The sequence below is a fragment of the Jaculus jaculus genome, chromosome 3 (assembly GCF_020740685.1).
Source record: "Jaculus jaculus isolate mJacJac1 chromosome 3, mJacJac1.mat.Y.cur, whole genome shotgun sequence".
Lineage (NCBI taxonomy): Eukaryota > Metazoa > Chordata > Mammalia > Rodentia > Dipodidae > Jaculus > Jaculus jaculus.
In genome coordinates this window covers 129,809,334-129,833,494 of record NC_059104.1, presented here as the reverse complement: position 1 = coordinate 129,833,494, position 24,161 = coordinate 129,809,334, and the positions used below count along the sequence as shown (strand labels likewise).

At 48.9% G+C, this 24,161-nt stretch overlaps 13 non-coding genes across 13 annotated transcripts; all 13 read left to right on the top strand.

Moving 5' to 3' along the window:
• Nucleotides 1-961: 961 nt before the first annotated feature.
• On the top strand, nt 962-1,041 carry LOC123459793. Its single transcript, XR_006636531.1, has one exon. It is a non-coding gene; the product is annotated as a small nucleolar RNA SNORD115 (small nucleolar RNA).
• Nucleotides 1,042-2,735: 1,694 nt separating this feature from the next.
• Nucleotides 2,736-2,815, top strand: LOC123459786. Its single transcript, XR_006636524.1, has one exon. It is a non-coding gene; the product is annotated as a small nucleolar RNA SNORD115 (small nucleolar RNA).
• Nucleotides 2,816-4,569: 1,754 nt separating this feature from the next.
• Nucleotides 4,570-4,649, top strand: LOC123459815. Its single transcript, XR_006636553.1, has one exon. It is a non-coding gene; the product is annotated as a small nucleolar RNA SNORD115 (small nucleolar RNA).
• A 1,703-nt stretch (nt 4,650-6,352) lies between these two features.
• On the top strand, nt 6,353-6,432 carry LOC123459785. The gene has a single exon (XR_006636523.1). It is a non-coding gene; the product is annotated as a small nucleolar RNA SNORD115 (small nucleolar RNA).
• Nucleotides 6,433-8,186: 1,754 nt separating this feature from the next.
• LOC123459803 lies at nt 8,187-8,266 on the top strand. The gene has a single exon (XR_006636541.1). It is a non-coding gene; the product is annotated as a small nucleolar RNA SNORD115 (small nucleolar RNA).
• A 1,701-nt stretch (nt 8,267-9,967) lies between these two features.
• Nucleotides 9,968-10,047, top strand: LOC123459805. The gene has a single exon (XR_006636543.1). It is a non-coding gene; the product is annotated as a small nucleolar RNA SNORD115 (small nucleolar RNA).
• A 1,745-nt stretch (nt 10,048-11,792) lies between these two features.
• On the top strand, nt 11,793-11,872 carry LOC123459802. The gene has a single exon (XR_006636540.1). It is a non-coding gene; the product is annotated as a small nucleolar RNA SNORD115 (small nucleolar RNA).
• Nucleotides 11,873-13,575: 1,703 nt separating this feature from the next.
• On the top strand, nt 13,576-13,655 carry LOC123459784. The gene has a single exon (XR_006636522.1). It is a non-coding gene; the product is annotated as a small nucleolar RNA SNORD115 (small nucleolar RNA).
• A 1,755-nt stretch (nt 13,656-15,410) lies between these two features.
• LOC123459801 lies at nt 15,411-15,490 on the top strand. The gene has a single exon (XR_006636539.1). It is a non-coding gene; the product is annotated as a small nucleolar RNA SNORD115 (small nucleolar RNA).
• A 1,701-nt stretch (nt 15,491-17,191) lies between these two features.
• Nucleotides 17,192-17,271, top strand: LOC123459804. The gene has a single exon (XR_006636542.1). It is a non-coding gene; the product is annotated as a small nucleolar RNA SNORD115 (small nucleolar RNA).
• A 1,747-nt stretch (nt 17,272-19,018) lies between these two features.
• LOC123459800 lies at nt 19,019-19,098 on the top strand. Its single transcript, XR_006636538.1, has one exon. It is a non-coding gene; the product is annotated as a small nucleolar RNA SNORD115 (small nucleolar RNA).
• Nucleotides 19,099-20,800: 1,702 nt separating this feature from the next.
• LOC123459783 lies at nt 20,801-20,880 on the top strand. Its single transcript, XR_006636521.1, has one exon. It is a non-coding gene; the product is annotated as a small nucleolar RNA SNORD115 (small nucleolar RNA).
• A 1,757-nt stretch (nt 20,881-22,637) lies between these two features.
• Nucleotides 22,638-22,717, top strand: LOC123459822. Its single transcript, XR_006636559.1, has one exon. It is a non-coding gene; the product is annotated as a small nucleolar RNA SNORD115 (small nucleolar RNA).
• Nucleotides 22,718-24,161: the final 1,444 nt, after the last annotated feature.

The following is a 24,161-nucleotide window of genomic DNA, read 5'->3' as shown; positions in this document are numbered from 1 at the left end:
TATTATATAGGTGATGTGCATAGGACAGTTGCTGAGTTCCAGTGTGGCCTTGGCGCTACACCGGCCCTTATGATTCTTCTCTGGCCATGGATTCCTGATGAAACAGGTTTCCAGTTGAACTAAGCCTCGTCCCCGGGTATGCTCTCCTTAGAGAGACGTCCATGCTAAGGTGCTTTCGAACCATAGTATGCCCTTGGAGACTGGGTGCTAGAGAGTATGGGCCGGTCCAGGGAGATCAGGCAACAAGGAAAGTTTGGAGAGGAACAGATCCCCTTTTTGCCCTATATTCTCTTCCAGCATCAGCCATGCGGGGCTAGTACTTTGAGGACACCCTGTACAAACCTTCACACATGAGTCTGACTCCACACAGCATCCACAACAGGGACGTGATATATGCTCCCTCTACATATTCCATTGTTCACATGTAGGGATGTCAGATGTCCCGATATGTCCGGATAGACTCCCATTGGAGGAAGATCCCCTAGAACCATATCGAGGATACAGACAACACTTGTTCCCGTGGGTTGCAATTTTCTTCAGAACTAGGAATGTGTAGGATGAAAATGGGTAGTAGTGTTCAGCAGGGACCCTTTCAGCCAACCATCACAAGTTGATTCTCAGAAATGGAAGGTCCTGCTAATCTCGCACATACCAAGTAGAACCTATGTCCTGGGCCCCCCAGAAAGTTTATAATTCAGAAATGATCCATGCAGTCAATAAGCAGCCTTCAGAGCCCAGTGTCCTTTGCAACCCTGTGAATCAGGTGGGCAGGACATCTGGCTTCCCTCAATACAGAGAGAGGTCAAAAACTGGAAACTCTTTGTCGGAAGCCTCCAGAAGCTCAAGACACCGCCCTGAGACTACTGTAGCTCATGCCTTTGGAGCTCCTGTCTCACCTGGTAAGCAAAAAGTGGGCCCAGAGAGGAAGTATGCTTGGTAGTGGCGTGATAGGTTCTGTGCTGGGTCAATGATGATACCCTTTCTGTCATGAAGAGTGGTGATGACATAAAAATCATGCTCAATAGGATTACGCTGAGGCCCAGCCAAGGATGCACTTTTATAGACGTGGGGTGTCGGCACACTTGGCGCCCTGTACGTGCAAAAATTTTCATATTCCGAAGTCTCCATGGTCATGCTTAAGCGTAGGATCATGGGCACTTGTCATTTCCAGCCCGTCTCTGCACAGTACGGAAGTATCACATCAGATCTTGCTGCTCAGGGGTGACCTCTTGCAGGGTTCCAATACAGGCTACCCTCTTTGTTAACCTCCCTTCCTTATGTTTTGTCTTCCATTGAGACCTCTTTGTCAGGAATACCTTTGCCATTGTCCTACCTGTGGGACTGGACCTCTAGTACTTTGATCCGTTAAGGACCATGTGTGGATAGTCCGAGAAGATGCGCAGGTGTTCATTGGGAAGGTATGCTGTGATTAGAAGAGCCAGTTGAGGTATTTCTTGCTCAGGACAGCCATATCTCTTTCTTATCTGCCCAAACCATATCTCGTTGCATGAGTAAGAAAGGGTGGCCCCCACTAGAACCATAGGGACTTGACTCCAGGGAGGATGTGGTCATCCCTGATTATTAGAAGGTTGGACCAGTTGCCGGCAGAAAAGGCTCCTCCGAGGTTATGAGGGCCTTAGATCTGCGAACACATTGGCCACCTGGCTATGGGCATGTCCTTGAGTCAAGGTGTTCTGTTGGACCTGGAGGCAAGGGACCCTCCCCAGATCTTCCTTCACCACTCTGGTTTCTATTTTGAGGGCTAAGGCCAACAGCCGATTATGGAAGGCACACCGAGTTAGGGTCCCTGCATCAGGGATGGACTTGTGCTGTAAGCAGTTAAAAGTGAATCAGAGAGGCGGCGTACTTGTTATACTGCTGCTTGCTCTCTTCAATATATCCTCTCTGGACAGGATTGATAGGGACTTCCTTGTGAAGGAACCCCTCCAGGTGTTTGCATCCTGAATGCCTTGGTACCAAATAGATCTAAAGGGCAGTCCATATCAAGCAGCTGTCCCATCAATGTTACGCACATGTAGATGAGACACACAGCATGTGTGTGTCCAGGGGAGGGATTCCCCCAAGAAAAGTCTCAATGTCTAACAGAGTCCTCTGTCCATTGGGTTGTGGCCCAACATTGGCCATGAGTGTCTGGTTCACAAAGGACACAATCCCCAAAGGCCTAGGCGCAGAGCTACGGGGACTTCCAAAATATATATCTACAGATCTCATTGTTTACTGGAGAGCAAGTGATAGGCCACAGAGGTGTGTTATTCCTGGTGGGTCCAAATTTGGAGCAAGCAATTAGTACGATTATACAGGATGCAAAGTCGTGTTCGTTGTCAAGAGAGCCACCTTTTCCCAAACATGATCAGGGGAATCAAGGACACAGTAGCTGAGAATAGGATTGGCAAAGCATTTCCCACGTCCACGGAGTCTATGTCTTGTTCCTCCCCAGGTAGGTCCGAACTGAGAAATGATCAGCGCAGTCCATAGGTAGACATCAAGCTCCACTGTGCTATCCCACGCCATGTCTTGTGTGCTTTCTTCCTTTTCATTCTACAGGCCAAGGGGAGGTAGACCTTGAGTTCTCCCTTTCCTGATGCCTACAGGTGTGCAAGAGACCATCTCTGAGTCCAGTGGATATCCTGCCCCCTGATTCGCTCTCCTGACCCTGTAAGGCTACACAGGGACCTGTGAACAAAGCATGCTTGGGGAGGGCTGGGTCTTGTCCTGGGTCAATGATGACAATCTTCCTGTCATGAAGAGCGATGATGACATAAAAATCATGCTCAATAGGATTACGCTGAGGCCCGGGCAAAAATCCTCCTACCAGAAATGGGAGTGTGGTCTGAAGTGCTTTGGCGAGGGCCAGGAATTTAGGAGCTGACGTCCACAAGCCATTTCTCATGGCATATGAGGAGAAATTGTCCAATGTTTGCCCTCCCAGTGAGGTACGCATACACCAAATCAGATCTGGCTGCCAAAGATCACCTCACTCAGGGATACTATATGGGCTGTGGTCCTTTGGGCAGCTCCCTTCCTGACCTTTGCTCTTTCAGTCTCAGGTACCCATGTCCCCAGGAGGAACACACCTTTTTGTCCTGCACAGGTGAGTACACTACTGTGATTTTGGGCCACATGAGGTACTATTGTGATTAACAAAGCGAGAACATCTGCTCTACGTTGGGAAGAAAGGATACACCTGTAAGAGCCATTGGTTGCTTTCTGTGCCGCAGGAAAGCCCCAAGTTTTCCTTACCTCAACAAAGCCATGAGGTCAGGATGTGTGGAAGTCCTGCTATGCCTTTGGCCAATGTGGCATAGACTTCTGTGTCCCTAGAGAGAATTCTGAGAATTAGAATGGGTGCACATGTGCAGTCGGCGAAGCCTTAAACGACTTCTCAAGGCCCTTGTGTCCACAGAGTTGCGAACCTCTTGGCCAAATACCCATTGGCATGTGTCTGGCTTGGATTGTCATTGCCGACCCTTGATTATCAGGACACAGAACACATGTGGATTCAGCTCTGTGGATCCTGATGGAGGTCCAGGGAAAGAGCCGTGGTCACATAGAGTAGGAAGCAGGTGACAGCCCTACTTCAGGAAATGATATTATATGGGTGATGTGCATAGGGCAGCTGCTGAGTTCCAGTGTGGCCTTGGCGCTACACCGGCCTGATGATTCTTCTCTGGCCGTGGATTCCTGATGAAACAGGTTTCCAGTTGAACTAAGCCTCGTTCCCGGGTATGCTCTCTTTAAGGAGACGTCCATACTAAGGTGCTTTCGAACCATGGTATGCTCCTGGAGACTGAGTGCTAGAGAGTATGGGCCGGTCCAGGGAGATCAGACAACAAGGAAAGTTTGGAGAGGAACAGATCCCCCTTTTGCCCTATATTCTCTCCCAGCACCTGCCATGAGGGGCTAGTCCTTTGAGGACACCCTGTGAAAAACTTCATCCATGAGTCTGACTCCACACAGCATCCACAACAGGGACGTGATGTATGCTCCCTCTACATATTCCATTGTTCACATGTAGGGACGTGAGATGTCCCGATATATCTGGATAGACTCCCATTTGAGGAAGATCCCCTAGAACCATATCGAGAATACAGACAACACTTGTTCTCGTGGGTTGCAATGGTCTTCAGAACTAGGAATGTGTAGGATGAAAATGGGTAGTAGTGTTCAGCAGGGACCCTTTCAGCCAACCATCACAAGTTGATTCTCAGAAATGGAAGGTCCTGCTAAGCTCGCACATACAAAGTAGATCCTATATCCTGGGCCTCCCAGAAAGTTTATAATTCAGAAATGATCCATGCAGTCAATAAGCAGCCATCAGAGCCCAGTGTACTTTGCAACCCTGTGAATCAGGTGGGCAGGACATCTGGCTTCCCTCAATACAGAGAGAGGTCAAAAACTGGAAACTCTTTGTCGGAAGCCTCCAGAAGCTCAAGACACCACTCTGAGACTACTGTAGCTCATACCTTTGGATCTGCTGTCTCACCTGGTAAGCAAAAAGTGGGCCCAGAGAGGAGGTATGCTTGGTACAGGCGTGATAGGTTCTGTGCTGGGTCAATGATGATACCCTTTCTGTCATGAAGAGTGGTGATGACATAAAAATAATGCTCAATAGGATTACGTTGAGGCCCAGCCAAGGATGCACTTTAATGGATGTGGGGTGTCGGCAGACTTGGCGCCCCGTACGAGCAAAAATTTTCATATTCCGAAGTCTCCATGGTCATGATTACGCGTAGGATCATGGGCACTTGTCATTTCCAGCCCATCTCTGCACAGTACGGACGTATCACATCAGATCATGCTGCTCAGGGTTGAACTCTTGCAGGGATACAATAAGGGCTATCCCTCTTTCTTAACCTCCCTTCCTTATGTTTTGTCTTCCATTGAGACCTTTTTGCCAGGAGTACCTTTGCCATTGTCCTACCTGTGGCACTGGACCTCTAGGACTTTGATCCGTTAAGGACCATTTGTGGATAGTCCGAGAAGATGCGCAGGTGTTCATTGGGAAGGTATGCTATGATTAGAAGAGCCAGTTGAGGTATTCGCTGCTCAGGATAGCCATATCTCTTTCTTATCTGCCCAAACCATATCTCAGTGCATGAATAAGGAAGCGTGGCCCCCACTAGACCCATAGGGACTTGTGTCCAGGGAGAATGGCGAGGATGTGGACATCCCTGATTATTAGAAGGTTGGACCAGTTGCCGCCAGAAAAGGCTCCTCCGAGGTTATGATGGCCTTAGATCTGCTAAGACATTGTCCACCTGGCTATGGGCATGTCCTTGATTCAAGGGGTTCTGTTGGACCTGGAGGCAAGGGACCCTCCCCAGATCTTCCTTCATCACTGTGTTTGTATTTTGAGGGCTAAGGCCAATAGCTGAGTATGGAAGGCACACCGAGTTAGGGACCCTGCATCAGGGAAGTACTTGTACTGTAAACAGTTAAAAGTGAATCAGACAGGCGTCGTACATGTTATTCTGCTGCTTGCCCTCTTCAATATATCTTCTCTGGACAGGATTGATAGGGACTTCCTTGTGAAGGACCCCGTCCAGGTGTTTGCATCCTGAACGCGTTGGTACCAAATAGATCTAAAGGGCAGTCCATGTCAAGCAGCTGTCCCATCAGTGTTACACACATGTACATGAGACACACAACATGTGTGTGTCCAGGGGAGGGATTCTCCCAACAAAAGTCTCAATGTCGAACGGAGTCCGCTGTCCATTGGGTTGGGGCCCAACGTTGACCATGAGTGTCTGGTTCACAAAGGACACAATCCCCAAAGGCCTAGGCGCAGAGCTACGGGGACTTCCAAAATCTATATCTACAGATCTCATTGTTTACTGGAAAGGAAGTGATAGGCCACAGAGGTGTATTTTTCCTGGTGGGTCCAAATTTGGAGCAAGGACTTAGTACGATTATACAGGATGCAAAGTCGTGTTAGTTGTCAAAAGAGCCACCTTTTCCCAAACATTATTATGGGAATCAAGGACACAGCAGCTGAGAATAGGATTGGCAAAGCATTTCCCATGTCCACGGAGTCTGTGTCTTGTTCCTCCCCAGGTAGGTCCGAACTGAGAAATGATCAGCGCAGTCCGTAGGTAGACATCAAGCTCCACTGTGCTATCCCACGCCATGTCTTGTGTGCTTTCTTCCTTTTCATTCTACAGGCCAAGGGGAGGTAGACCTTGAGTTCTCCCTTTCCTGATGCCTACAGGTGTGCAAGAGACCATCTCTGAGTCCAGTGGATATCCTGCCCCCTGATTCGCTCTCCTGACCCTGTAAGGCTACACAGGGACCTGTGAACAAAGCATGCTTGGGGAGGGCTGGGTCTTGTCCTGGGTCAATGATGACAATCTTCCTGTCATGAAGAGCGATGATGACATAAAAATCATGCTCAATAGGATTACGCTGAGGCCCGGGCAAAAATCCTCCTACCAGAAATGGGAGTGTGGTCTGAAGTGCTTTTGCGAGGGCCAGGAATTTAGTAGCTGATGTCCACAAGCCATTTCTCATGGCATATGAGGAGAAATTGTCCAATGTTTGCCCTCCCAGTGAAGTACGCATACACCAAATCAGATCTGGCTGCCAAAGTTCACCTCACTCAGGGATACTATATGGGCTGTGGTTCTTTGGGCAGCTCCCTTCCTGACCTTTGCTCTTTCGGACTAGGTACCCTTGTCCCCAGGAGGAACACACCTTTTTGTCCTGCACAGGTGAGTAGACCACTGTGATTTTGGGCCACATGAGGTACTATTGTGATTAACAAAGCGAGAACATCTGCTCTACGTTGGGAAGAAAGGATACACCTGCAAGAGCCATTGGTTGCTTTCTGTGCCGCAGCAAAGCCCCAAGTTTTCCTTACCTCAACAAAGCCATGAGGTCAGGATGTGTGGAAGTCCTGCTATGCCATTGGCCAATGTGGAATAGACTTCTGTGTGCCTAGAGAGAATTCTGAGAATTAGAATGGGTGCACTTGTGCAGTCGGCGAAGCCGTACAAGACTTCTCAAGGCCCTTGTGTCCACAGATTGGCGAAACTCTTGGCCAAATACCCATTGGCATGTGTATGGCTTGGATTGTCATTTCCGACCCTTGATTCTCAGGACACAGAACACACCTGGATTCAGCTCTGTGGATCCTGATGGAGGTCCAGGGAAAGTGCCCGAGTCACATAGAGTAGGAAGCAGGTGACAGCCCTACTTCAGGAAATGATATTATATGGGTGATGTGCATAGAGCAGCTGCTGAGTTCCAGTGTGGCCTTGGCGCTACACCGGCCCTTATGATTCTTCTCTGGCCATGGATTCCTGATGAAACAGGTTTCCAGTTGAACTAAGCCTCATCCCCGGGTATGCTCTCCTTAAGGAGACGTCCATACTAAGGTGCTTTTGAACCATGGTATGCCCTTGGAGACTGAGTGCTAGAGAGTATGGGCCGGTCCAGGGAGATCAGGCAACAAGGAAAGTTTGGAGAGGAACAGATCCCCTTTTTGCCCTATATTCTCTCCCAGCACCTGCCATGAGGGGCTAGCCCTTTGAGGACACCCTGTGCAAACCTTCATCCATGAGTCTGACTCCACACAGCATCCACAACAGGGACGTGATGTATGCTCCCTCTACATGTACCATTGTTCACATGTAGGGACGTGAGATGTCCCGATATGTCAGGATAGACTCCCATTTGAGGAAGATCCCCTAGATCCATATCGAGGATACAGACAACACTTGTTCCCGTGGGTTGCAATTTTCTTCAGAACTAGGAATGTGTAGGATGAAAATGGGTAGTAGTGTTCAGCAGGGACCCTTTCAGCCAACCATCACAAGTTGATTCTCAGAAATGGAAGGTCCTGCTAAGCTCGCATATACCAAGTAGATCCTATGTCCTGGGACTCCCAGAAAGTTTATAATTCAGAAATGATCCATGCAGTCAATAAGCAGCCATCAGAGCCCAGTGTACTTTGCAACCCTGTGATTCAGGTGGGCAGAACATCTGGCTTCTCTCTATTCAGACAGAAGTCAAAAACTGGAAACTCTTTATCGGAAGCCTCCAGAAGCTCAAGACACCTCTATGAGACTACTGTAGCTCATGCCTTTGGAGCTCCTTTCTGACCTGGTAAGCAAAAAGTGGGCCCAGAGAGGAAGTATGCTTGGTAGGGGCGTGGTAGGTTCTGTGCTGGGTCAATGATGATACCCTATCTGTCATGAAGAGTGGTGATGACATAAAAATCATGCTCAATAGGATTACGCTGAGGCCCAGCCAAGGAAGCACTTACATGGATGTGGGGTGTCGGCAGCCTTGGCTCCCCGTAAGTGCACAAATTTTCATATTCCGAAGTCTCCATGGTCATGCTTACACGTAGGATCATGTGCACTTGTCATTTCCAGCCCGTCTGCACAGTACGGACGTATCACATCAGATCATGCTGCTCAGGGGTGAATTTTGCAGGGATCCAATAAGGGCTATCCCTCTTTGTTAACCTCCCTTCCTTATGTTTTGTCTTCCATTGAGACCTCTTTGTCAGGAGTACCTTTGCCATTGTCCTACCTGTGGGACTGGACCTCTAGTACTTTGATCCGTTAAGGACCATATGTGGATAGTCCGAGAAGATGTGCAGGTGTTCATTGGGAACGTATGCTGTGATTAGAAGAGCCAGTTGAGGTATTCGCTGCTCAGGACAGCCATATCTCTTTCTTATCTGTCCAAACCATATCTCAGTGCATGAATAAGGAAGCGTGGCCCCCACTAGACCCATAGGGACTTGAGTCCAGGGAGAATGGGTAGGATGTGGACATCCCTGATTATTAGAAGTTTGGACCAGTTGCCGCCAGGAAAGGCTCCTCCGAGGTTATGAGGGCCTTAGATCTGCGAACACATTGGCCACCTGGCCATGGGCTTGTCCTTGAGTCAAGGGGTTCTGTTGGACCTGGAGGCAAGGGACCCTCCCCAGATCTTCCTTCACCACTGTGGTTTCTATTTTGAGGGCTAAGGCCAACAGCCGAGTATGGAAGGCACAGCGAGTTAGGGTCCCTGCATCAGGCAAGGACTTTTGCTGTAAGCAGTTAAAAGTGAATCAGAGAGGCAGCGTACTTGTTATTCTGCAGCTTACCCTCTTCAATATATCTTCTCTGGACAGGATTGATAGGGACTTCCTTGTGAAGGACCTCGTCCAGGTGTTTGCATCCTGAACGCGTTGGTACTAAACAGATCTAAAGGGCAGTCCATGTCAAGCAGCTGGCCCATCAGTGTTACACACATGTACATGAGACACACAACATGTGTGTGTCCAGGGGAGGGATTCTCCCAACAAAAGTCTCAATGTCGAACGGAGTCCGCTGTCCATTGGGTTGGGGCCCAACGTTGACCATGAGTGTCTGGTTCACAAAGGACACAATCCCCAAAGGCCTAGGCGCAGAGCTACGGGGACTTCCAAAATCTATATCTACAGATCTCATTGTTTACTGGAAAGGAAGTGATAGGCCACAGAGGTGTATTTTTCCTGGTGGGTCCAAATTTGGAGCAAGCACTTAGTACGACTATACAGGATGCAAAGTCGTGTTAGTTGTCAAAAGAGCCACGTTTTCCCAAACATTATTATGGGAATCAAGGACACAGCAGCTGAGAATAGGATTGGCAAAGCATTTCCCATGTCCACGGAGTCTGTGTCTTGTTCCTCCCCAGGTAGGTCCGAACTGAGAAATGATCAGCGCAGTCCGTATGTAGACATCAAGCTCCACTGTGCTATCCCACGCCATGTCTTGTGTGCTTTCTTCCTTTTCATTCTACAGGCCAAGGGGAGGTAGACCTTGAGTTCTCCCTTTCCTGATGCCTACAGGTGTGCAAGAGACCATCTCTGAGTCCAGTGGATATCCTGCCCCCTGATTCGCTCTCCTGACCCTGTAAGGCTACACAGGGACCTGTGAACAAAGCATGCTTGGGGAGGGCTGGGTCTTGTCCTGGGTCAATGATGACAATATTCCTGTCATGAAGAGCGATGATGACATAAAAATCATGCTCAATAGGATTACGCTGAGGCCCGGGCAAAAATTCTCCTACCAGAAATGGGAGTGTGCTCTGAAGTGCTTTGGCTTGGGCCAGGAATTTAGGAGCTGACGTCCACAAGCCATTTCTCATGGCATATGAGGAGAAATTGTCCAATGTTTGCCCTCCCAATGAAGTACGCATACACCAAATCAGATCTGGCTGCCAAAGATCACCTCACTCAGGGATACTATATGGGCTGTGGTTCTTTGGGCAGCTCCCTTCCTGACCTTTGCTCTTTCAGACTCAGGTACCCTTGTCCCCAGGAGGAACACACCTTTTTGTCCTGCACAGGTGAGTAGACCACTGTGATTTTGGGCCACATGAGGTACTATTGTGATTAACAAAGCGAGAACATCTGCTCTACGTTGGGAAGACAGGATACACCTGCAAGAGCCATTGGTTGCTTTCTGTGCCGCAGCAAAGCACCAAGTTTTCCTTACCTCAACAAAGCCATGAGGTCAGGATGTATGGAAGTCCTGCTATGCCTTTGGCCAATGTGGAATAGACTTCTGTGTCCCTAGAGAGAATTCTGAGTATTAGAATGGGTGCACATGTGCAGTCGGCGAAGCCGTACAAGACTTCTCAAGGGCCTTGTGTCCACAGAGTGGGGAACCTCTTGGCCAAATACCCATTGGCATGTGTCTGGCTTGGATTGTCATTTCCGACCCTTGATTCTCAGGACACAGAACACACCTGGATTCAGCTCTGTGGATCCTGATGGAGGTCCAGGGAAAGAGCCCGAGTCACATAGAGTAGGAAGCAGGTGACAGCCCTACTTCAGGAAATGATATTATATGGGTGATGTGCATAGAGCAGCTGCTGTGTTCCAGTGTGGCCTTGGCGCTACACCGGCCCTTATGATTCTTCTCTGGCCATGGATTCCTGATGAAACAGGTTTCCAGTTGAACTAAGCCTCATCCCCGGGTATGCTCTCCTTAAGGAGACGTCCATACTAAGGTGCTTTTGAACCATGGTATGCCCTTGGAGACTGAGTGCTAGAGAGTATGGGCCGGTCCAGGGAGATCAGGCAACAAGGAAAGTTTGGAGAGGAACAGATCCCCTTTTTGCCCTATATTCTCTCCCAGCACCTGCCATGAGGGGCTAGCCCTTTGAAGACACCCTGTGCAAACCTTCATCCATGAGTCTGACTCCACACAGCATCCACAACAGGGACGTGATGTATGCTCCCTCTACATGTACCATTGTTCACATGTAGGGACGTGAGATGTCCCGATATGTCCGGATAGACTCCCATTTGAGGAAGATCCCCTAGAACCATATCGCGGATACAGACAACACTTGTTCCCGTGGGTTGCAATTTTCTTCAGAACTAGGAATGTGTAGGATGAAAATGGGTAGTATTGTTCAGCAGGGACCCTTTCAGCCAACCATCACAAGTTGATTCTCAGAAATGGAAGGTCCTGCTAAGCTCGCACATACCAAGTAGATCCTATGTACTGGGACTCCCAGAAAGTTTATAATTCAGAAATGATCCATGCAGTCAATAAGCAGCCATAAGAGCCCAGTGTACTTTGATTCAGGTGGGCAGAACATCTGGCTTCTCTCTATTCAGACAGAAGTCAAAAACTGGAAACTCTTTATCGGAAGCCTCCAGAAGCTCAAGACACCTCTCTGAGACTACTGTAGCTCATGCCTTTGGAGCTGCTGTCTGACCTGGTAAGCAAAAAGTGGGCCCAGAGAGGAAGTATGCTTGGTAGAGGCGTGGTAGGTTCTGTGCTGGGTCAATGATGATACCCTATCTGTCATGAAGAGTGGTGATGACATAAAAATCATGCTCAATAGGATTACGCTGAGGCCCAGCCAAGGAAGCACTTACATGGATGTGGGTTGTCGGCAGCCTTGGCTCCCCGTATGTGCACAAATTTTCATATTCCGAAGTCTCCATGGTCATGCTTACACGTAGGATCATGTGCACTTGTCATTTCCAGCCCGTCTGCACAGTATGGACGTATCACATCAGATCATGCTGCTCAGGGGTGAACTCTTGCAGGGATCCAATAAGGGCTATCCCTCTTTGTTAACCTCCCTTCCTTATGTTTTGTCTTCCATTGAGACCTCTTTGTCAGGAGTACCTTTGCCATTGTCCTACCTGTGGGACTGGACCTCTAGTACTTTGATCCGTTAAGGACCATGTGTGGATAGTCCGAGAAGATGTGCAGGTGTTCATTGGGAACGTATGCTGTGATTAGAAGAGCCAGTTGAGGTATTCGCTGCTCAGAACAGCCATATCTCTTTCTTATCTGTCCAAACCATATATCAGTGCATGAATAAGGAAGCGTGGCCCTCACTAGACCCATAGGGACTTGAGTCCAGGGAGAATGGGTAGGATGTGGACATCCCTGATTATTAGAAGGTTGGACCAGTTGCCGCCAGAAAAGGCTCCTCCGAGGTTATGAGGGCCTTAGATCTGCGAACACATTGGCCACCTGGCCATGGGCTTGTCCTTGAGTCAAGGGGTTCTGTTGGACCTGGAGGCAAGGGACCCTCCCCAGATCTTCCTTCACCACTGTGGTTTCTATTTTGACGGCTAAGGCCAACAGCCGAGTATGGAAGGCACAGCGAGTTAGGGTCCCTGCATCAGGCAAGGACTTGTGCTGTAAGCAGTTAAAAGTGAATCAGAGAGGCAGCGTACTTGTTATTCTGCTGCTTGCCCTCTTCAATATATCTTCTCTGGACAGGATTGACAGGAACTTCCTTGTGAAGGACCCCGTCCAGGTGTTTGCATCCTGAACGCGTTGGTACCAAATAGTTCTAAAGGGCAGTCCATGTCAAGCAGCTGTCCCATCAGTGTTACACACATGTACATGAGACACACAACATGTGTGTGTCCAGGGGAGGGATTCTCCCAACAAAAGTCTCAATGTCGAACGGAGTCCGCTGTCCATTGGGTTGGGGCCCAACGTTGACCATGAGTGTCTGGTTCACAAAGGACACAATCCCCAAAGGCCTAGGCGCAGAACTACGGGGACTTCCAAAATCTATATCTACAGATCTCATTGTTTACTGGAAAGGAAGTGATAGGCCACAGAGGTGTATTTTTCCTGGTGGGTCCAAATTTGGAGCCAAGCACATAGTACGATTATACAGGATGCAAAGTCGTGTTAGTTGTCAAAAGAGCCACCTTTTCCCAAACGTTATTATGGGAATCAAGGACACAGCAGCTGAGAATAGGATTGGCAAAGCATTTCCCATGTCCACGGAGTCTGTGTCTTGTTCCTCCCCAGGTAGGACCGAACTGAGAAATGATCAGCGCAGTCCGTAGGTAGACATCAAGCTCCACTGTGCTATCCCACGCCATGTCTTGTGTGCTTTCTTCCTTTTCATTCTACAGGCCAAGGGGAGGTAGACCTTGAGTTCTCCCTTTCCTGATGCCTACAGGTGTGCAAGAGACCATCTCGGAGTCCAGTGCATATCTTGCCCCCGGATTCGCTCTCCTGACCCTGTAAGGCTACACAGGGACCTGTGAACAAAGCATGCTTGGGGAGGGCTGGGTCTTGTCCTGGGTCAATGATGACAATCTTCCTGTCATGAAGAGCGATGATGACATAAAAATCATGCTCAATAGGATTACGCTGAGGCCCGGGCAAAAATCCTCCTACCAGAAATGGGAGTGTGGTCTGAAGTGCTTTGGCGAGGGCCAGGAATTTAGGAGCTGACGTCCACAAGCCATTTCTCATGGCATATGAGGAGAAATTGTCCAATGTTTGCCCTCCCAGTGAAGTACGCATACACCAAATCAGATCTGGCTGCCAAAGATCACCTCACTCAGGGATACTATACGGGCTGTGGTTCTTTGGGCAGCTCCCTTCCTAACCTTTGCTCTTTCAGACCCAGGTACCCTTGTCCCCAGGAGGAACACACCTTTTTGTCCTGCACAGGTGAGTAGACCACTGTGATTTTGGGCCACATGAGGTACTATTGTGATTAACAAAGCGAGAACATCTGCTCTACGTTGGGAAGAAAGGATACACCTGCAAGAGCCATTGGTTGCTTTCTGTGCCGCAGCAAAGCCCCAAGTTTTCCTTACCTCAACAAAGCCATGATGTCAGGATGTATCGAAGTCCTGCTATGCCTTTGGCGAATGAGGAATAGACTTCTGTGTCCCTAGAGAGAATTCTGAGTATTAGAATGGATGCACATGTGCAGTCAGCGAAGCCATACAAGACTTCTCAGGGGCCTTGTGTCCACAGAGTGGGGAACCTCTTGGCCAAATACCCATTGGCATGTGTCTGGCTTGGATTGTCATTTCCGACCCTTGATTCTCAGGACACAGAACACACCTGGATTCAGCTCTGTGGATCCTGATGGAGGTGCAGGGAAAGAGCCCGAGTCACATAGAGTAGGAAGCAGGTGACAGCCCTACTTCAGGAAATGATATTATATGGGTGATGTGCATAGGGCAGCTGCTGAGATCCAGTGTGGCCTTGGCGTTACACCGGCTCTTATGATTCTTCTCTGGCCATGGATTCCTGATGAAACAGGTTTCCAGTTGAACTAAGCCTCATCCCCAGGTATGCTCTCCTTAAGGAGACGTCCATACTAAGGTGCTTTTGAACCATGGTATGCCCTTGGAGACTGAGTGCTAGAGAGTATGGGCTGGTCCAGGGAGATCAGACAACAAGGAAAGTTTGGAGAGGAACAGATCCCCTTTTTGCCCTATATTCTCTCCCAGCACCTGCCCTGAGGGTCTAGCCCTTTGAGGACACCCTGTGCAAACCTTCATCCATGAGTCTGACTCGACACAGCATCCACAACAGGGACGTGATGTATGCTCCCTCTACATGTACCATTGTTCACATGTAGGGACGTGAGATGTCCCGATATGTCAGGATAGACTCCCATTTGAGGAAGATCCCCTAGATCCATATCGAGGATACAGACAACACTTGTTCCCGTGGGTTGCAATTTTCTTCAGAACTAGGAATGTGTAGGATGAAAATGGGTAGTAGTGTTCAGCAGGGACCCTTTCAGCCAACCATCACAAGTTGATTCTCAGAAATGGAAGGTCCTGCTAAGCTCGCATATACCAAGTAGATCCTATGTCCTGGGACTCCCAGAAAGTTTATAATTCAGAAATGATCCATGCAGTCAATAAGCAGCCATCAGAGCCCAGTGTACTTTGCAACCCTGTGATTCAGGTGGGCAGAACATCTGGCTTCTCTCTATTCAGACAGAAGTCAAAAACTGGAAACTCTTTATCGGAAGCCTCCAGAAGCTCAAGACACCTCTCTGAGACTACTGTAGCTCATGCCTTTGGAGCTCCTTTCTGACCTGGTAAGCAAAAAGTGGGCCCAGAGAGGAAGTATGCTTGGTAGGGGCGTGGTAGGTTCTGTGCTGGGTCAATGATGATACCCTATCTGTCATGAAGAGTGGTGATGACATAAAAATCATGCTCAATAGGATTACGCTGAGGCCCAGCCAAGGAAGCACTTACATGGATGTGGGGTGTCGGCAGCCTTGGCTCCCCGTAAGTGCACAAATTTTCATATTCCGAAGTCTCCATGGTCATGCTTACACGTAGGATCATGTGCACTTGTCATTTCCAGCCCGTCTGCACAGTACGGACGTATCACATCAGATCATGCTGCTCAGGGGTGAATTTTGCAGGGATCCAATAAGGGCTATCCCTCTTTGTTAACCTCCCTTCCTTATGTTTTGTCTTCCATTGAGACCTCTTTGTCAGGAGTACCTTTGCCATTGTCCTACCTGTGGGACTGGACCTCTAGTACTTTGATCCGTTAAGGACCATATGTGGATAGTCCGAGAAGATGTGCAGGTGTTCATTGGGAACGTATGCTGTGATTAGAAGAGCCAGTTGAGGTATTCGCTGCTCAGGACAGCCATATCTCTTTCTTATCTGTCCAAACCATATCTCAGTGCATGAATAAGGAAGCGTGGCCCCCACTAGACCCATAGGGACTTGAGTCCAGGGAGAATGGGTAGGATGTGGACATCCCTGATTATTAGAAGTTTGGACCAGTTGCCGCCAGGAAAGGCTCCTCCGAGGTTATGAGGGCCTTAGATCTGCGAACACATTGGCCACCTGGCCATGGGCTTGTCCTTGAGTCAAGGTGTTCTGTTGGACCTGGAGGCAAGGGACCCTCCCCAGATCTTCCTTCACCACTGTGGTTTCTATTTTGAGGGCTAAGGCCAACAGCCGAGTATGGAAGGCACAGCGAGTTAGGGTCCCTGCATCAGGCAAGGACTTTTGCTGTAAGCAGTTAAAAGTGAATCAGAGAGGCAGCGTACTTGTTATTCTGCAGCTTACCCTCTTCAATATATCTTCTCTGGACAGGATTGATAGGGACTTCCTTGTGAAGGACCTCGTCCAGGTGTTTGCATCCTGAACGCGTTGGTACTAAACAGATCTAAAGGGCAGTCCATGTCAAGCAGCTGGCCCATCAGTGTTACACACATGTACATGAGACACACAACATGTGTGTGTCCAGGGGAGGGATTCTCCCAACAAAAGTCTCAATGTCGAACGGAGTCCGCTGTCCATTGGGTTGGGGCCCAACGTTGACCATGAATGTCTGGTTCACAAAGGACACAATCCCCAAAGGCCTAGGCGCAGAGCTACGGGGACTTCCAAAATCTATATCTACAGATCTCATTGTTTACTGGAAAGGAAGTGATAGGCCACAGAGGTGTATTTTTCCTGGTGGGTCCAAATTTGGAGCAAGCACTTAGTACGACTATACAGGATGCAAAGTCGTGTTAGTTGTCAAAAGAGCCACCTTTTCCCAAACATTATTATGGGAATCAAGGACACAGCAGCTGAGAATAGGATTGGCAAAGCATTTCCCATGTCCACGGAGTCTGTGTCTTTTTCCTCCCCAGGTAGGTCCGAACTGAGAAATGATCAGCGCAGTCCGTATGTAGACATCAAGCTCCACTGTGCTATCCCACGCCATGTCTTGTGTGCTTTCTTCCTTTTCATTCTACAGGCCAAGGGGAGGTAGACCTTGAGTTCTCCCTTTCCTGATGCCTACAGGTGTGCAAGAGACCATCTCTGAGTCCAGTGGATATCCTGCCCCCTGATTCGCTCTCCTGACCCTGTAAGGCTACACAGGGACCTGTGAACAAAGCATGCTTGGGGAGGGCTGGGTCTTGTCCTGGGTCAATGATGACAATATTCCTGTCATGAAGAGCGATGATGACATAAAAATCATGCTCAATAGGATTACGCTGAGGCCCGGGCAAAAATTCTCCTACCAGAAATGGGAGTGTGCTCTGAAGTGCTTTGGCTTGGGCCAGGAATTTAGGAGCTGACGTCCACAAGCCATTTCTCATGGCATATGAGGAGAAATTGTCCAATGTTTGCCCTCCCAATGAAGTACGCATACACCAAATCAGATCTGGCTGCCAAAGATCACCTCACTCAGGGATACTATATGGGCTGTGGTTCTTTGGGCAGCTCCCTTCCTGACCTTTGCTCTTTCAGACTCAGGTACCCTTGTCCCCAGGAGGAACACACCTTTTTGTCCTGCACAGGTGAGTAGACCACTGTGATTTTGGGCCACATGAGGTACTATTGTGATTAACAAAGCGAGAACATCTGCTCTACGTTGGGAAGACAGGATACACCTGCAAGAGCCATTGGTTGCTTTCTGTGCCGCAGCAAAGCACCAAGTTTTCCTTACCTCAACAAAGCCATGAGGTCAGGATGTATGGAAGTCCTGCTATGCCTTTGGCCAATGTGGAATAGACTTCTGTGTCCCTAGAGAGAATTCTGAGTATTAGAATGGGTGCACATGTGCAGTCGGCGAAGCCGTACAAGACTTCTCAAGGGCCCTTGTGTCCACAGAGTGGGGAACCTCTTGGCCAAATACCCATTGGCATGTGTCTGGCTTGGATTGTCATTTCCGACCCTTGATTCTCAGGACACAGAACACACCTGGATTCAGCTCTGTGGATCCTGATGGAGGTCCAGGGAAAGAGCCCGAGTCACATAGAGTAGGAAGCAGGTGACAGCCCTACTTCAGGAAATGATATTATATGGGTGATGTGCATAGAGCAGCTGCTGTGTTCCAGTGTGGCCTTGGCGCTACACCGGCCCTTATGATTCTTCTCTGGCCATGGATTCCTGATGAAACAGGTTTCCAGTTGAACTAAGCCTCATCCCCGGGTATGCTCTCCTTAAGGAGACGTCCATACTAAGGTGCTTTTGAACCATGGTATGCCCTTGGAGACTGAGTGCTAGAGAGTATGGGCCGGTCCAGGGAGATCAGGCAACAAGGAAAGTTTGGAGAGGAACAGATCCCCTTTTTGCCCTATATTCTCTCCCAGCACCTGCCATGAGGGGCTAGCCCTTTGAAGGACACCCTGTGCAAACCTTCATCCATGAGTCTGACTCCACACAGCATCCACAACAGGGACGTGATGTATGCTCCCTCTACATGTACCATTGTTCACATGTAGGGACGTGAGATGTCCCGATATGTCCGGATAGACTCCCATTTGAGGAAGATCCCCTAGAACCATATCGCGGATACAGACAACACTTGTTCCCGTGGGTTGCAATTTTCTTCAGAACTAGGAATGTGTAGGATGAAAATGGGTAGTAGTGTTCAGCAGGGACCCTTTCAGCCAACCATCACAAGTTGATTCTCAGAAATGGAAGGTCCTGCTAAGCTCGCACATACCAAGTAGATCCTATGTACTGGGACTCCCAGAAAGTTTATAATTCAGAAATGATCCATGCAGTCAATAAGCAGCCATAAGAGCCCAGTGTACTTTGATTCAGGTGGGCAGAACATCTGGCTTCTCTCTATTCAGACAGAAGTCAAAAACTGGAAACTCTTTATCGGAAGCCTCCAGAAGCTCAAGACACCTCTCTGAGACTACTGTAGCTCATGCCTTTGGAGCTGCTGTCTGACCTGGTAAGCAAAAAGTGGGCCCAGAGAGGAAGTATGCTTGGTAGAGGCGTGGTAGGTTCTGTGCTGGGTCAATGATGATACCCTATCTGTCATGAAGAGTGGTGATGACATAAAAATCATGCTCAATAGGATTACGCTGAGGCCCAGCCAAGGAAGCACTTACATGGATGTGGGTTGTCGGCAGCCTTGGCTCCCCGTATGTGCACAAATTTTCATATTCCGAAGTCTCCATGGTCATGCTTACACGTAGGATCATGTGCACTTGTCATTTCCAGCCCGTCTGCACAGTATGGACGTATCACATCAGATCATGCTGCTCAGGGGTGAACTCTTGCAGGGATCCAATAAGGGCTATCCCTCTTTGTTAACCTCCCTTCCTTATGTTTTGTCTTCCATTGAGACCTCTTTGTCAGGAGTACCTTTGCCATTGTCCTACCTGTGGGACTGGACCTCTAGTACTTTGATCCGTTAAGGACCATGTGTGGATAGTCCGAGAAGATGTGCAGGTGTTCATTGGGAACGTATGCTGTGATTAGAAGAGCCAGTTGAGGTATTCGCTGCTCAGAACAGCCATATCTCTTTCTTATCTGTCCAAACCATATATCAGTGCATGAATAAGGAAGCGTGGCCCTCACTAGACCCATAGGGACTTGAGTCCAGGGAGAATGGGTAGGATGTGGACATCCCTGATTATTAGAAGGTTGGACCAGTTGCCGCCAGAAAAGGCTCCTCCGAGGTTATGAGGGCCTTAGATCTGCGAACACATTGGCCACCTGGCCATGGGCTTGTCCTTGAGTCAAGGGGTTCTGTTGGACCTGGAGGCAAGGGACCCTCCCCAGATCTTCCTTCACCACTGTGGTTTCTATTTTGAGGGCTAAGGCCAACAGCCGAGTATGGAAGGCACAGCGAGTTAGGGTCCCTGCATCAGGCAAGGACTTGTGCTGTAAGCAGTTAAAAGTGAATCAGAGAGGCAGCGTACTTGTTATTCTGCTGCTTGCCCTCTTCAATATATCTTCTCTGGACAGGATTGACAGGAACTTCCTTGTGAAGGACCCCGTCCAGCTGTTTGCATCCTGAACGCGTTGGTACAAAATAGTTCTAAAGGGCAGTCCATGTCAAGCAGCTGTCCCATCAGTGTTACACACATGTACATGAGACACACAACATGTGTGTGTCCAGGGGAGGGATTCTCCCAACAAAAGTCTCAATGTCGAACGGAGTCCGCTGTCCATTGGGTTGGGGCCCAACGTTGACCATGAGTGTCTGGTTCACAAAGGACACAATCCCCAAAGGCCTAGGCGCAGAACTACGGGGACTTCCAAAATCTATATCTACAGATCTCATTGTTTACTGGAAAGGAAGTGATAGGCCACAGAGGTGTATTTTTCCTGGTGGGTCCAAATTTGGACCAAGCAATTAGTACGATTATACAGGATGCAAAGTCGTGTTAGTTGTCAAAAGAGCCACCTTTTCCCAAACGTTATTATGGGAATCAAGGACACAGCAGCTGAGAATAGGATTGGCAAAGCATTTCCCATGTCCACGGAGTCTGTGTCTTGTTCCTCCCCAGGTAGGACCGAACTGAGAAATGATCAGCGCAGTCCGTAGGTAGACATCAAGCTCCACTGTGCTATCCCACGCCATGTCTTGTGTGCTTTCTTCCTTTTCATTCTACAGGCCAAGGGGAGGTAGACCTTGAGTTCTCCCTTTCCTGATGCCTACAGGTGTGCAAGAGACCATCTCGGAGTCCAGTGCATATCTTGCCCCCGGATTCGCTCTCCTGACCCTGTAAGGCTACACAGGGACCTGTGAACAAAGCATGCTTGGGGAGGGCTGGGTCTTGTCCTGGGTCAATGATGACAATCTTCCTGTCATGAAGAGCGATGATGACATAAAAATCATGCTCAATAGGATTACGCTGAGGCCCGGGCAAAAATCCTCCTACCAGAAATGGGAGTGTGGTCTGAAGTGCTTTGGCGAGGGCCAGGAATTTAGGAGCTGACGTCCACAAGCCATTTCTCATGGCATATGAGGAGAAATTGTCCAATGTTTGCCCTCCCAGTGAAGTACGCATACACCAAATCAGATCTGGCTGCCAAAGATCACCTCACTCAGGGATACTATACGGGCTGGGGTTCTTTGGGCAGCTCCCTTCCTAACCTTTGCTCTTTCAGACCCAGGTACCCTTGTCCCCAGGAGGAACACACCTTTTTGTCCTGCACAGGTGAGTAGACCACTGTGATTTTGGGCCACATGAGGTACTATTGTGATTAACAAAGCGAGAACATCTGCTCTACGTTGGGAAGAAAGGATACACCTGCAAGAGCCATTGGTTGCTTTCTGTGCCGCAGCAAAGCCCCAAGTTTTCCTTACCTCAACAAAGCCATGATGTCAGGATGTATCGAAGTCCTGCTATGCCTTTGGCGAATGAGGAATAGACTTCTGTGTCCCTAGAGAGAATTCTGAGTATTAGAATGGATGCACATGTGCAGTCAGCGAAGCCATACAAGACTTCTCAAGGGCCTTGTGTCCACAGAGTGGGGAACCTCTTGGCCAAATACCCATTGGCATGTGTCTGGCTTGGATTGTCATTTCCGACCCTTGATTCTCAGGACACAGAACACACCTGGATTCAGCTCTGTGGATCCTGATGGAGGTCCAGGGAAAGAGCCCGAGTCACATAGAGTAGGAAGCAGGTGACAGCCCTACTTCAGGAAATGATATTATATGGGTGATGTGCATAGGGCAGCTGCTGAGATCCAGTGTGGCCTTGGCGTTACACCGGCTCTTATGATTCTTCTCTGGCCATGGATTCCTGATGAAACAGGTTTCCAGTTGAACTAAGCCTCATCCCCGGGTATGCTCTCCTTAAGGAGACGTCCATACTAAGGTGCTTTTGAACCATGGTATGCCCTTGGAGACTGAGTGCTAGAGAGTATGGGCTGGTCCAGGGAGATCAGACAACAAGGAAAGTTTGGAGAGGAACAGATCCCCTTTTTGCCCTATATTCTCTCCCAGCACCTGCCCTGAGGGTCTAGCCCTTTGAGGACACCCTGTGCAAACCTTCATCCATGAGTCTGACTCCACACAGCATCCACAACAGGGACGTGATGTATGCTCCCTCTACATGTCCATTGTTCACATGTAGGGACGTGAGATGTCCTGATATGTCCGGATAGACTCCCATTTGAGGAAGATCCCCTAGAACCATATCGCGGATACAGACAACACTTGTTCCCGTGGGTTGCAATTTTCTTCAGAACTAGGAATGTGTAGGATGAAAATGGTTAGTAGTGTTCAGCAGGGACCCTTTCAGCCAACCATCACAAGTTGATTCTTAGAAATGGAAGGTCCTGCTAAGCTCGCACATACCAAGTAGATCCTATGTCCTGGGACTCCCAGAAAGTTTATAATTCAGAAATGATCCATGCAGTCAATAAGCAGCCATCAGAGCCCAGTGTACTTTGCAACCCTGTGATTCAGGTGGGAAGAACATCTGGCTTCTCTCTATTCAGACAGAAGTCAAAAACTGGAAACTCTTTATCGGAAGCCTCCAGAAGCTCAAGAAGGCACCTCTCTGAGACTACTGTAGCTCATGCCTTTGGAGCTGCTGTCTGACCTGGTAAGCAAAAAGTGGGCCCAGAGAGGAAGTATGCTTGGTAGGGGCGTGGTAGGTTCTGTGCTGGGTCAATGATGATACCCTATCTGTCATGAAGAGTGGTGATGACATAAAAATCATGCTCAATAGGATTACGCCGAGGCCCAGCCAAGGAAGCACTTACATGGATGTGGGGTGTCGGCAGCCTTGGCTCCCCGTATGTGCACAAATTTTCATATTCAGAAGTCTCCATGGTCATGCTTACACGTAGGATCATGTGCACTTGTCATTTCCAGCCCGTCTGCACAGTACGGACGTATCACATCAGATAATGCTGCTCAGGGGTGAACTCTTGCAGGGATCCAATAAGGGCTATCCCTCTTTGTTAACCTCCCTTCCTTATGTTTTGTCTTCCATTGAGACCTCTTTGTCAGGCGTACCTTTGCCATTGTCCTACCTGTGGGACTGGACCTCTAGTACTTTGATCCGTTAAGGACCATGTGTGGATAGTCCGAGAAGATGCGCAGGTGTTCATTGGGAACGTATGCTGTGATTAGAAGAGCCAGTTGAGGTATTCGCTGCTCAGGACAGCCATATCTCTTTCTTATCTGTCCAAACCATATCTCAGTGCATGAATAAGGAAGCGTGGCCCCCACTAGACCCATAGGGACTTGAGTCCAGGGAGAATGGGTAGGATGTGGACATCCCTGATTATTAGAAGTTTGGACCAGTTGCCGCCAGGAAAGGCTCCTCCGAGGTTATGAGGGCCTTAGATCTGCGAACACATTGGCCACCTGGCCATGGGCTTGTCCTTGAGTCAAGGGGTTCTGTTGGACCTGGAGGCAAGGGACCCTCCCCAGATCTTCCTTCACCACTCTGGTTTCTATTTTGAGGGCTAAGGCCAACAGCCGAGTATGGAAGGCACAGCGAGTTAGGGTCCCTGCATCAGGCAAGGACTTTTGCTGTAAGCAGTTAAAAGTGAATCAGAGAGGCAGCGTACTTGTTATTCTACTGCTTACCCTCTTCAATATATCTTCTCTGGACAGGATTGATAGGGACTTCCTTGTGAAGGACCCCGTCCAGGTGTTTGCATCCTGAACGCGTTGGTACCAAATAGATCTAAAGGGCAGTCCATGTCAAGCAGCTGTCCCATCAGTGTTACACACATGTACATGAGACACACAACATGTGTGTGTCCAGGGGAGGGATTCTCCCAACAAAAGTCTCAATGTCGAACGGAGTCCGCTGTCCATTGGGTTGGGGCCCAACGTTGACCATGAGTGTCTGGTTCACAAAGGACACAATCCCCAAACGCCTAGGCGCAGAGCTACGGGGACTTCCAAAATCTATATCTACAGATCTCATTGTTTACTGGAAAGGAAGTGATAGGCCACAGAGGTGTATTTTTCCTGGTGGGTCCAAATTTGGAGCAAGCACTTAGTACGATTATACAGGATGCAAAGTCGTGTTAGTTGTCAAAAGAGCCACCTTTTCCCAAACATTATTATGGGAATCAAGGACACAGCAGCTGAGAATAGGATTGGCAAAGCATTTCCCATGTCCACGGAGTCTGTGTCTTGTTCCTCCCCAGGTAGGTCCGAACTGAGAAA